The 13,681-nt window shown below is 43.2% G+C and overlaps 1 protein-coding gene across 1 annotated transcript in view; it reads right to left on the reverse strand.

The window, feature by feature from the left end:
- PSMD14 (proteasome 26S subunit, non-ATPase 14) overlaps positions 1-12,237 on the reverse strand; it is an 89,390-nt gene extending 77,153 nt beyond the window's left edge. Inside the window, exon 1 of the mRNA XM_083153952.1 lies at positions 12,084-12,237. The gene's annotated coding sequence lies outside the window, so the exon portion shown is untranslated. The remainder of the gene's footprint in view (positions 1-12,083) is intronic.
- Positions 12,238-13,681: the final 1,444 nt, after the last annotated feature.

Raw genomic sequence — 13,681 nt, forward strand, 5'->3', positions numbered from 1 at the left:
TCTTTTAGGTGTTCTATGATGGGACCATTGTCTTTCACTATTTCTAGGAGTAATATAATGAGTTGGTTGGTTCCTTATTCTCCAATTGGTTGGGGGATTTGTTGGTCTAGGATCAGGTGTTTGTCTTATATTTTCAGCATAGTTACTCCCATGATTTTGTATTTTCATTTTTTTATTATTGTTTCCTTTTAGTTTAGGGGTTTTTTTCTGGGATTTGTGGCTGATGTTTTGGGAATGAGTGAGCTCAACTTGGTTTGTAATGTCACTGTTATTAGGTGGATTATTCTTGTTTTTTTCAGAATTTAAGTCTCTCTGGAATTTTTTTCTCTTTCTCATTTTTAGCTCTCTAGAGTTTTTATCTAGTTTAGTCAAGATTTCTTTTTCTTTTAAAATGACCTCCTCTAGACTTATAGATGGTTCAATGATTGTTTTCAATTTCTCAATCTCTTTATTTGTCTCTTGGAGTTCTCCTCTTCTCTCTTTTACTATGAGATCAGTTAGTGCTTTTGAACATTTATATAAAATGCTATTCCATTCCAATAAAAAATCTTCTCTATTGGAATTGAAAGAAGGGGTTTTTTCTAATGTTAGCCCTTTCGGGACTAAATCATTAGCTAGATAATGTTCTAGGGTAGTGACCTCCCACCATAGTCGGTTTTCTTTAAGTAAAGCTTTTTCTAGATTTTTAAGTACTGTACTTAAGCTTTCATCGACATCGGTGGGTAGGTCATTACCTTCACATGAGAATAAATCCCTTAAATTCCTTTTAGTTTCTCTGTATGAGAACATCTTTTGCTGCTGGTTAGCTCCACAAATTTGGTGTACAGGTGGACAATTGGTAGAAACAGGTTTTTTGTGGAGCAGGTCAGCGCAATTTAACTTGAAAAGGGTGCAGCCCACTCAGACATGAAAGGAAGGTACACCACCTCCCGGGACAAATGCAAAAAAGAACAGGATATGTCTAGGTGTGGCGCAACCCTTTTTCAATAAGATGTGATCTGAATAATTTTTCAGAAATTTATTGTGACATTTGCATGAATAAAAACAAGCAAAACAATATATACATAAAAAATGGATTTACAAATTTTACACACCTAGACATATCCTGTTCTTTTTTGCATTTGTCCCGGGAGGTGGTGTACCTTCCTTTCATGTCTGAGTGGGCTGCACCTAGGGAAGCCAATCCCGGGGCATTTTTTCAATCCCGGAATTCGGGATTGAAAAATGCCCAATCCCGGGATCCCCGGGATCGGCTTCCCTACTATTAAAAACCCACCTTGGCCGCCCCGCATATTTACTTACAGATGCGTGGTGCGGCCGGGTGGGTGGGCGAGATGGGGTGATGGAGCCCCGGGCTGGTCTGCAGGTGGCCCGGCAGGTCCATTGCTGGGCGGGCGGGCTGGTCCAGGGACAGGATGGCTGGGCAGGCTGATCCGGGGACAGCCCGGGCTGGTCCGCTGGTGCCCCGGCAGGTCCGCTGCTTCTGATCCGGGGACAGACAGGATGGAGGCAGGGAGGCAGACAGCCTGTGCGGCCTGAGCAGCGTGACCTCTGACGTCGTCACGCTGCGCAGAGCCGCACTGCCCGGGACGGGAGAAGCCGGGCAGCTGCTGAGCACCCGCTCAGACGCTGCCCGGCATTAGACTGCGCATGCGCAGTCTAATCCCGAAATCCCGGGATTGGAAACTCCAATCCCGGGATTGAAATCCCGGTGTTTTGGGGGCCAAATCCCGGGATCCCGCGGATCCCGATCCCGGGATTGGCCACCCTAGCTGCACCCTTTTCAAGTTAAATTGCGCTGACCTGCTCCACAAAAAACCTGTTTCTACCAATTGTCCACCTGTACACCAAATTTGTGGAGCTAACCAGCAGCAAAAGATGTTCTCATACAGAGAAACTAGAAGGAATTTAAGGGATTTATTCTCATGTGAAGGTAATGACCTACCCACCGATGTCGATAAAAGCTTAAGTACAGTACTTAAAAATCTAGAAAAAGCTTTACTTAAAGAAAACCGACTATGGTGGGAGGTCACTACCCTAGAACATTATCTAGCTAATGATTTAGTCCCGAAAGGGCTAACATTAGAAAAAACCCCTTCTTTCAATTCCAATAGAGAAGATTTTTTATTGGAATGGAATAGCATTTTATATAAATGTTCAAAAGCACTAACTGATCTCATAGTAAAAGAGAGAAGAGGAGAACTCCAAGAGACAAATAAAGAGATTGAGAAATTGAAAACAATCATTGAACCATCTATAAGTCTAGAGGAGGTCATTTTAAAAGAAAAAGAAATCTTGACTAAACTAGATAAAAACTCTAGAGAGCTAAAAATGAGAAAGAGAAAAAAATTCCAGAGAGACTTAAATTCTGAAAAAAACAAGAATAATCCACCTAATAACAGTGACATTACAAACCAAGTTGAGCTCACTCATTCCCAAAACATCAGCCACAAATCCCAGAAAAAAACCCCTAAACTAAAAGGAAACAATAATAAAAAAATGAAAATACAAAATCATGGGAGTAACTATGCTGAAAATATAAGACAAACACCTGATCCTAGACCAACAAATCCCCCAACCAATTGGAGAATAAGGAACCAACCAACTCATTATATTACTCCTAGAAATAGTGAAAGACAATGGTCCCATCATAGAACACCTAAAAGAAATAGTGAAAGACAATGGTCCCATTATAGAACACCTAAAAAGACATATGCCCAACTTTGGTCCTACTCCAAAGAGATGGAATAAATTTACCAGAAGTGGAGAATTCCCACATACACAAAACAGATTTGAACCATTAAGGAATGAAAATTTCCAACTTAGACCTCAAAAATCTTTTTTGGAACAGGACAGGATGCCACCCAGACGGGAATAATCACAACTAAAAAGACCCATAGGGGAAAAAGGGGAGGTAAAAAACAACTCAAAACCCATAAAAAGAAGAAAAAAACAGGGACAATTCCAAATCCCCACCCCGATTCGGACACGAAGGAAAAGGGTAAAATTTTCAATTTGAGTGATGTACCCATATCCAAAGAAGAAGAAAAAATCTTGGAAAAGGGCCTCAAATTTGCCCCGACAGCAAGAGCCAATCCCTTTGAGATCTTTGTTGATCTCCAGAAATTTGTTAGAAAAATAAGTATCAAAAAGTTTTTCTTATCGAAAGAAGATGGGACACGTATTGATACAACACCAACAGAAGAAGGTGAAATTGTAAACAAAACTGCCCTAAGATGTAAATCAAAATTCTATCCCAAACACGTAAAAGGTGGTAGTATCGATTGCTTCAATTCAATTGTCGCAAAAGAACTCAGAGGGGTAGAAACATCTAAAAAGAAAAATATCACAAAGAAAGAATGGGAGGCTATAGAAAAACTGCGAAAAAATGATGAAATCATCATAAAGCCTGCAGATAAAGGGGGGGGGGGGGGGGGTAGTGATTTTAAATAAAATCAATTATATAAATGAGATTGAGAGACAACTGGGAGACACCACCACTTACAAAAAATTAAGGAGTGACCCAACGGTCTCAGTGATAACCAAACTGAAAGAGCTGAGTTCAAAAGCTATGGAAAATGGTCTTTTATCAAAAGAGGAGTTTGATTTTATCAATATACCCAATCCCACCACCCCCACTATTTATGTTTTACCAAAAATCCATAAACATCAGACTAAACCACCAGGGCGTCCAATAATAACTGGAACGGGAAGTATTACTTCTAACTTGTCGGCCCTGGTAGATTTTTACTTACAGCCACTGGTGAGTAGAACCAACTCCTTTTTAAAAGACACAGGAGATGTGTTACGTAAAATGAACACAATTCAATGGACAGACGATTGCTACCTAGGAAGTGCAGATGTGAGTACATTGTACACCATTATCGATTGGGCTAAGGGACATGAAGCAATCAAATTCTTTTTAAATAAAAGTGATTATTCAGAAGAATTACAAGATTTTATATTGGAGTCCATTTTATTCATTTTATCAAATAATTATTTTTACTTCAATGGCAGCTATTACCTTCAAATTAAGGGCACCGCCATGGGCACCAGGTTTGCCCCTAGTTACGCCAACCTCTTCATGGCATACTGGGAAACAGGGGCAGTCGATGAGAGGTTGGTGGAGGGGGTAGACCTGGTAGCCTGGTGGCGTTTTATCGACGATATTTTATTTATATGGAAAGGTGAAGAAATGCTGCTTAAGAATTTTTGTGACTTTTTAAATTCGAACGATTTTAATATTAAATTGGTTTTTAATATTAGTAGGTCAAATTTGTTTTTTTTGGATCTTAACATCTATATAAAAGATGGTAAAATTAATACTAAGACCCATAGAAAGGAGACTGACTCCAATTCCTACATCCATAAAAACAGTGAACACCATGAAAGATGGTTAAACAGCATCCCTGTTGGACAATATATGCGTCTTAAGAGAAATTGCACACAACAGGTGGAATTGGAAGAACAATTCAGCGAAATTGACCAAAGATTCATTCAAAAAGGATATAGCCAAAAAGACCTACTAGAATCAAAAGAAAAAGTCAACAAAATGAGTAGAACCGACCTATTAAAAATCAAATCAAAAAAGGATGACACAAATAGTCCCAATTACACAGAATGGGCATTTTTTACTCAGTATGGTGCCCATTATAAGAAAGTGGAAACTATTTTCAAAAAAAATTGGCGGATCCTTTTAGACGATCCAGTCTTGGGAAAAGCCATGCCAGAAAAACCGAGATTCATTTATAGGCGAGCACCATCACTGAAAAACTTTTTAGTAAAAAGTGCACTGCCAGAAAAAATTGGGGGCAGTGATCGCAACAAAGGTTTTCACCGTTGCGGATCATGCCTCATGTGTAAAGCTACAAGTACCAAACCATTCGATAAAAAAGCGACTCACTTTGAGGCGATGGGAGTCAAATACAAAATTAACCAATTTATCACCTGTCACACACGCAATGTAATTTATTTATTGGAGTGTGAGTGTGATAAAATTTATATTGGTAAAACTACCCGAAACCTCAAAACAAGGTCTGCTGAACACATATACAATATAAGAAAAGGATGTGCCACCCACCCACCCTCTGACCATTTTTTAAAAAACCACCATAAATGTGAGGGAGCAATAAAGAGATTTTTGGGGATACAACAGGTGGTCACGAACTGGAAGACCAGGGATTTAGAAACAAGATTGGCCAAAAGTGAGATGAAGTGGATCTTCACCCTTAATAGCCTCTATCCCAATGGTCACAATGCAGACTTCGAATTAAAATGGTTTTTAGATTAAGGTTTTTATCTGAAGTCCTACTGCTCATTTTACATCTATTTTTAACATTTGATTTTTATGATGTTCTTATTTAGTCTTTTATTATGCTTCTCTTAAATTTATACTAATGGCATGTTTTTCATTATATCTCTTTTGCATGTGGCTCTGGAATAACTATGAATGAGAACCCCTAATGGGGAGAGACCATCTCGGTAAATAGGGATGGACTATGCAGGAATACCAAGTACTGCACAGAAGGTATTGAGGATGAGTCTCACCCCATTATTCAAAAATCAGAGAAAAGAAAGAACATCCAGTACATGCCCTGAAGTTTGCCCTTAACAAAGATGGCGGACGGAGCGCAAAAAGGTGGTCTAAATTCATCTTTAAAAAGAGAATCCAAATCAACAAGTAAATAGTTGAATAGGAGAAGCTTTGTGGGCGTTGAAGAAACAGAGAGTATAATAAGTCTCTCAGAGGTGATCAGCTATTGTAAGCAACAACGCTAAGATCGCGAAAACCGGAAGCGTCTACACGTTTTAGTCAGTGGAACGCAACCGGAAGTACAGCTGGAACGCAAGGAAGTTCCTGCCCGCGAAAATCGCTGAATCCCGATTGGCTGTCACCAAGCCCTAAACCCAGGAAATGGGTTTAAAAGGCTAGAAGATCTCACAAGTATCCATACACAGCTTGATAAAGGAGACAGAGGATCTCTGAAACGCGTTGCTGCTTTGGATACTTACTGCTTCATCCCTGTGCAATACTCACATGGCACTTTGGAAGCACTGGACACTTTAAGCACAAGCACTTTGAATTTTGGAGGACTCGATTAAGCCGACTGCGGTGGTGCCGCAGATTCTCCAGCAGGAGCATAGCCCACCGCAATCCATCTTTTTGGTGAGATCTTGATCCTCTTACTTGTGTTGGACCGTTAACATCTGTCTGTGCATGACCATCATTGGAAGTAACTTTGAACGTCTGCCTGATTATTTGTAAATTTGTAAATCCATTTTTTATGTATATATTGTTTTGCTTGTTTTTATTCATGCAAATGTCACAATAAATTTCTGAAAAATTATTCAGATCACATCTTATTGAAAAAGGGTTGCGCCACACCTAGACATATCCTGTTCTTTTTTGCATTTGTCCCGGGAGGTGGTGTACCTTCCTTTCATGTCTGAGTGGGCTGCACCCTTTTCAAGTTAAATTGCGCTGACCTGCTCCACAAAAAACCTGTTTCTACCAATAGACTTGATTACTCAAAATGGTCATGTTTTAAGGCTTTGGTTGGCATGTTAGGATTTTTATTTTTTAAATAATGATGTTCTGTGGAATTTTGTGATACAAACAAAAGGTCCTCATACGCCACCTTGATTTGGGCCGATTTCACCCGACGGAACAGGCTGAGATATTGGCCCAAATCGGGTCAGTGTGATGTCCCCTAAGGTCTGATGCGCGGTTCCGTGCACATCGGACCCGAGTCGGAGGTCGGACGGCATGCCGGTCTGACCTCAGATCTTCCTCCCGGCAGCGGGGGAACAGGCATCGCATGTGATCCATCAAAAGTGAAATGACCGCATGCAATGGATGGCATATGATCCATGCGATCCATACCGGGCAGCTCACGGCTGGGCATACAATGCAGCGAGAAATCGCAGTAGTGTATGACTAGCTTAACCTTCCTAAATGTTCTCAGGATTATAACAATTCACAATAATATATATATGAATTATTATTATTTCCCCAACCTACCATATGAAGCCCAACAGCATCAGAAGAATATCACTTTGGCTCATTAAGCAACAAGTTATGCAAATCCTCTGTTCTTTTTTTTATAAAAATAAATTATGAAAACAAATCATATTATTGTGTATTAAGAATACTATGCAGCTGCAATGGCACTCTAGCTCACCCAATAACAATATGATCAAAGATGTTGTCTTGGGTCATGGAAGGAGAAAATAAGTGACACTTTGGGAAAAAGGTTGCAATCCCATTACAAGGTGTGGAACATTTATTTGAATGATTTCATTCTCCAGTGGAATTAGATTTTTAATAACATTTGACCAACGTATTAAGGACACCTCAATATGAATGTGTGGTAAGCCGTCTCAGCCTCTATTAATAATAATTGCAAAAAGGTATTATTTCAAAAATATTTACATACTAAAGATAAAAATGCTGAATTAATGAAACTATTTATTTTTTAAATGCCTGCAAACATTATGAGAGATTAAAGAACCAGAGAAGTAATTGAAAGCTCTTAAATAGAACGGGTGTTTGAAAAAAAAATGTAGACATATAGGTAGCTTTTTTTTTCTTCTTTTCTTATCAATTGGCAAAAAACAGAACATTTATGTTTACCTTATCTTAATAAACTGCAGCAGAATTTAAGGTACTCTTTACCTAGAAGGGCGCCCACGATTTTGATCGTGGGCATCGTTAGTAAAAAATCGCGGCCATCGCATGCACTAAAAAATCACATGCGATGCGACAGACGCGATGCCCGCGATTTCCCATAGGGAACAATGTTAAATGTCCCAATTGACCCGATTTTCCTGTTCAATGTCTCAATTGACCCGATTTTTCCATAGGAAACAATGTTAAATGGCCCACAGAGGCCAAAAAGGCACCCTGAAGTGTGAAATGGCCCCCACAATTGTTAACGCCACCCCACGATCAATGTGAACCCGAAGCGTGGCGAGCGCAGCGAGCCCGCGAGGGGCGACGGTACGCGTCCTACGACCTTTTCATACCCCCACTATCCACGTCGGCGTGGAGTTGAGAATAGAAAGTGTGGCGAGCGCAGCGAGCCACCGAGTCCGAAGCGTGGCGAGCGCAGCGAGCCCCGCGAGGGGACGCGGACAGCTGTGAAGCCCGCGAGGGGACGCGTATACCTGTGAAGGTATCCGCGTGCGCTCGCCACGCTTCGGGCTCGGTGGCTCGCTGCGCTCGCCACACTTTTCTCAACTCCACGCCGACGTGGATAGTGGGGGCATGAAAAGGTCGTAGGACGTGTACCGCTGCGCTCGCCACGCTTCGGGTTGACGTTGATCGTGGGGTGGCGTTAACAATTTTGGGGGCCATTTCACACTTTAGGGTGCCTATTTGGCCTCTGTGGCCCATTTAACATTGTTTCCTATGGAAAAATCGGGTCAATTGAGACATTGAACAGGAAAATCGGGTCAATTGGGACATTTAACATTGTTCCCTATGGGAAATCGCGGGCATCGCGTCGGTCGCATCGCACCCGATTTTTTAGTGCATTCAATGCCCGCGATGGCCGCCCTTCTAGGTAAAGAGTACCGAATTTAATAATGTACAATGTTAAAATGTAAATTCATGGGCCTATTCAAACAATTTTATAAAAATCTGCAGTTTCTTCATAATTGTATGACCTGTTGCTACAGTATGTACTAAGAGCATAAAGCAGGAGATTTAACAGAAATCAAAGTAGCGCTGCAGATCACAGTCACACAATAACAATTGGGACTATGATGAGACACCTATGTTTAAAACTCCAGAGGTACCCTTCACAAATGTTCTGTGGGACTGTTGGCAGAGTTTCCATGCCATTACACAGCAACTCTTCCCCTTCGCTTCTGACTGAATTGAATCTTATATGTGTAGGAGTTATGGCTTTTCAAAATCACTCCACTAAATGTCACTCCACTAAGTACAAAGCCAACGCTGGGTCAATCTCATCCCAATACACGTTAGCTCTACTAAAGCAGACACTCATGTAGGGATAGCCATTGTAGAGGGTACCATCAAAGCGGTTATCGGGATTATGCATTAATGGCATGAAACCAAAGATTGGCATTCCTACTGGACGTGACAGGCCAAACAAGAAGATAAGGGAGGCAGACCTGAAGGAGACAGGCCTCACAATCCGAATGAGGGTGGAGCTTAGGTCAGTAGCAGAGTTAAGCTTTGCACCCCCCCCCCCCCCCCCAAAAAAAAATACATAACTGCCTACTCTGATATCGGTAGGGGTGTATGATCTTCAAAGCCTCCACAAAGCGGTTAGGTTAGTACAGTCTGGGAGAGCACTGGGGATGTATGGTCTCCACAATAGCTGGGAGAGCACTAGAATGAGAAATATTATCCAACATCACCGGATAGGTGGCTTCCACAGCTTATCTGCTCTATATAGTGTAGAACTCTGAGGCTGGTTTCACACACTCCGGCTCCTGCCGCACGGCGAAATCCCACATGGCCAGGGAGCCATGCCGCACACACTAGTTTATCATGGAAGGGATTGACACAGCCCGGCAGCCGTCCCTTCCAGTGGCGGGATCCGGCTGCAACCGTGCGGCCGGGTCGTGGCCGTCCCGTGTGAATGGACACAATAGTGTCCATTCACAACTAATGTGTGCGGCACGGCTCCCTGGCTGTGCGGGATTTCACCGTCCGGCAGGAGCCGGAGTGTGTGAAACCAGCCTTAAGGTGCCCATCATCTAGTGCCATTTGTGCCCTTTACATCTGATTCCAATACATTGGGGAGCAAAATCAGATGAAGATTGTCAAATCGCATGTGTTTTACCTCAAATTCCGATCAGAAGCGCAGTCCTGTGTGCATCGGATCGAGATAGTCATGACTGCCACAAGGATCTATTGGGTCAGGCAGCCATGTCTGAAGGTGTGTACACACTGGCCAATATAACGGCCGATATACTGATGCACCATCAAAATATTTGTGCAACACAGACGATGCCCGATAGATTTAAACATATACCGGCACATCATGCTGTGTGTACAGGCATGCCGGTGAGTGACAGTAATATCAGTCCCTAGTGTTCATTCTAGCACCCGCTATCTTTGAAAACCCATGTAGTTCATCTTCCCTGCCTGGGGTGTCGCTGTCTGCTGTAGTGCATCCAGCACAGTGTGGTCTGTGTATCAGCACTAATATGCAAACCAGACATGTGCTAGAAACACCACAGCAGACAGCGACACCCCAGGCAAGGAAGAGGAACTGCATGGGTTTTCAAAGATAGCGGGTGCTAGAATGAACACTAAGTCCCAACTAATCAGGCACTGTGTATGGACAACATACTGCCCGATCCATCTTTAGATATAAAGATATATATGCAGATATAGCTATTAATGTGTACCCAGCTTTAGATCGTATGCAAAAGCACCTGGTAGCTAGTATTTGATATTAGTTATAAAGGGTGTACCATGGGAAATACGTGATCCCGGCAGTCCTATTGTACACACTGTCAGAGACTGGTGAGAAGGCAATTCTCACATTAGATACCACAGTAATACCTAGTTCTCACTGCAGGCAAATTCCCGGGTCTAGTATGTCGACCCAGTAATTTGCCTTTTAAAAAAGTGCAGTGTGAACGGGTCAAACCGTGTCTGCATACCCGGATCTCATACACGGGTAAAACCCTTCTTTTTACCAGCGTTTGAGATCCGGGTATGCAGACATACATTTACCCGTTCACACTGCAAAAAAAAAAAAAACATGTTAAAAGGCAAGTTACCGGGTAGAACTGCTTCACCCAGGATTTGCCTAGCAGTGAGAACAGGGGTCCGTCTCCGCTGCTCCCAGCATTTAAATGCTGGGTAAACGCAGTGTTGTTCAGACATGCAGTGTGAACACGGCACATCTGGCTAGAACAAGGGGTACACACACACCTACATTTCTTTATTTAAAAAAAAAGGCTGCAGCACTCCATGGACTGGTAAATATATATGTACTAAACACACACATTTTTTGCCACACAAACGGCATTCTCCTCACCATATCATCATCTGCCACACCAGGGTCCTCTTGCATATGCCAGTCAGTCACAGTATATTCAGTCTACAAATTTAGCTTGAACTCCGTCTTCTCTAAATGTTTTATTCACATACCAACACAATAAAGTGCCGCACCTGATTCAACATTTCAGTGTCTCCGAGGACCTTTGTCAATACCCAGCTGATGCAGATGGAGCTGGATATGAGGTCTTGATAAAAGTCTGAGAGACCGAAACATTGACACAGCAACTCCACTGGGGACTATGTAAAAACCGGACCGGGCTAGACTCCGGACCGCCGGACAGGACATTAAAATCTGCAGTCCGGAGCTTATAGGGTCCGGTCCGGGGGGTGTCTTGTCCGGGGGGGTCCCTGTGATAGCTATCATCAGGGACATGGGGAAGGGGAGATTACAGCCTCCCCCTGTGGTCCGGATCGTCCAGTTTTTGCTACATGCCCGGACCATACAGGGAGACTTTATTCTACCCCTCCCTCCTCTACCTGGTGACAGGTGTCACAGGCAGAACCCCCAGACAGGACACCCCCGGATAGGACACCCCCCGGACCGGACGCTACAAGCTCCAAAATGCAGAGTTTGATGTCTGTTCCGGCGGTCCGGGGGTTTTGTCTGGGTCCGGTTTTTACCCATACCCACTCCACTGTAGCAGGCTGGTATGTGATTAAACACTTTAAAAGAAGATTAAAAGGCGCATCATAATTTTTTGTGTATGTGTATATATATATATATATATATATATATATATATATATATATATATATATATATATATATATATATATATATATATATACACACACATATACATACACACGTGTGTGTGTCCCACATTTACTGTGCCCTTAGCTGGAGAACCTCTCGACCAAAGTTAGCTCTCTATTAATGATGAGCCCTTACTATAGCGCAAGTAATTCGGTGTTCGGGACTACTAGAGCCTGAGGATTAAGAAGCGGCCTAGTATCTATTTGGCTTCTCCCACCCACAGCAGCCAGCCGATGCAATACAGGTCTCCAAGCACTGTCCGCCCCTGCGCGCAGGTCACCTGGAAGCTCGGTCTCCGATGCAGTATAAGGATTCCCAGATCTTCCTGTCGCTTCTGACCAGCGTGAATCAGCCGGATTTCATTCAAAACGAAGCTCAGCAAGCACTTCCGGGTACAGCGTTACACCCGCCACTTCCGGTCCAGGCGGCCAATGCGGAGAAGCCGCTTTTGCACGTTGCTGTTACGTTTTACCGTCCGCAGTGTCACTGTCACAGCAATAGAGGAAACTGACTTGCATCTCCATGTCTGCACTGCAGCGCCATCTTCCCGGAGCCATTTTATTTCTGTATGTACTACTATGTAGCATAGTCACCATGATTCTGCGTGATCGTGGTCGCCATGACACAGGTCTTTTGTATAGTCTTTATTAGTAACTTACAATTATCCTAACGTTTCATATGCCAGTACAATGCATATTAGTATATGAAACCTTAGAGAAGCATACCTACTACACTCAGTGTGATTATAGTCTTTTCTCGTGTTCCTTCTTGTTACCCTAAACCAGTGGTAGCCAACCACGGTCCTCGAGAGCTACCAACAGTTCACATTTTCCAGACAACCTAGCTGCTGCACTGATTACTAGCTGAAACATTTTCAAAGAGCCACAGGTGCAGCTAATTACTTAACTTGTGATTCTGTGAGGAGATCTGGAAAACATTAACTGTTGGTAGCTCTCGAGGACTGGAGTTGGCTACCCCAGCCCTAAACTTACCCACCTGCTGGGATCCATGATCTGTAGTCCTGGACAAACCATTTTTGAAATAAGAAGGAAAATGAGAAACAGGTTTCTTTTTTTTCTTAATCACATTGTGGCCGATGGCTAACATTAACCATGTTGACATACATTATGTTGACACAGGGTTGCCGACCCTCCCGGAATTTCCGGGAGTCTCCCGAAAATCGGGGCTCCCCCCCGGCCCCCCGGAAGGGTGGGCAACCCTCCCGGATTCAGGGGGGACCCCCGCTGTCCCCCGGATCTCGGCATTAAAATGCTGCAATCCTCGGGTCTCAGAGGAGGGGGCGGAGCTAAAATGACACAATCGTGTCATTTTAGCCCCGTCCCCTCCACAGAGATCACTGAATTAGCTGGTTTAACCGCATGGGGACGGGGCTTAGTGATGCCATGCTTAAGCCCCGTCCCCTGAGAGGCTACCGAATCTCTCCTCTCCAGGCTTCTCCCGGAGAGGAGAATAAGAAAGTCGGCAACCCTGTGTTGACACAATGTCTAACCATAGTTGCCTACCCTCTCGCATTTCGTTGGAGACTCCCAATTCACAGTGGAGTCCCCTGCTGCACCGTGAAGCTCAGTCTAAACCCCGCATTTTCCACTGCCCAGTCAGGTATCCAGGCTGTGCATCATCATGTGTGTCTAGAATCTCTACATAAACCAGGACCCGCAAAGCCCTGGTTCTGTCAGTGGAATGAGAGGTCGTGGGCAACCTCCATTCTCTGGACCTGATTTCGAGTTGATAGCCGATGTCGGAATTTGCAATACGTTCAATTATCGAATGACTGCGCATGCATACGGATTTAAATGTGCAAGCCCAAATAGCTTCAAAAAATTAAAGGACCTAATTGCAATCCCTTGCATTGACGGA

Source organism: Crinia signifera, chromosome 7 (genome assembly GCF_055691185.1).
Source record: "Crinia signifera chromosome 7, ASM5569118v1, whole genome shotgun sequence".
NCBI classification, from domain to species: domain Eukaryota; kingdom Metazoa; phylum Chordata; class Amphibia; order Anura; family Myobatrachidae; genus Crinia; species Crinia signifera.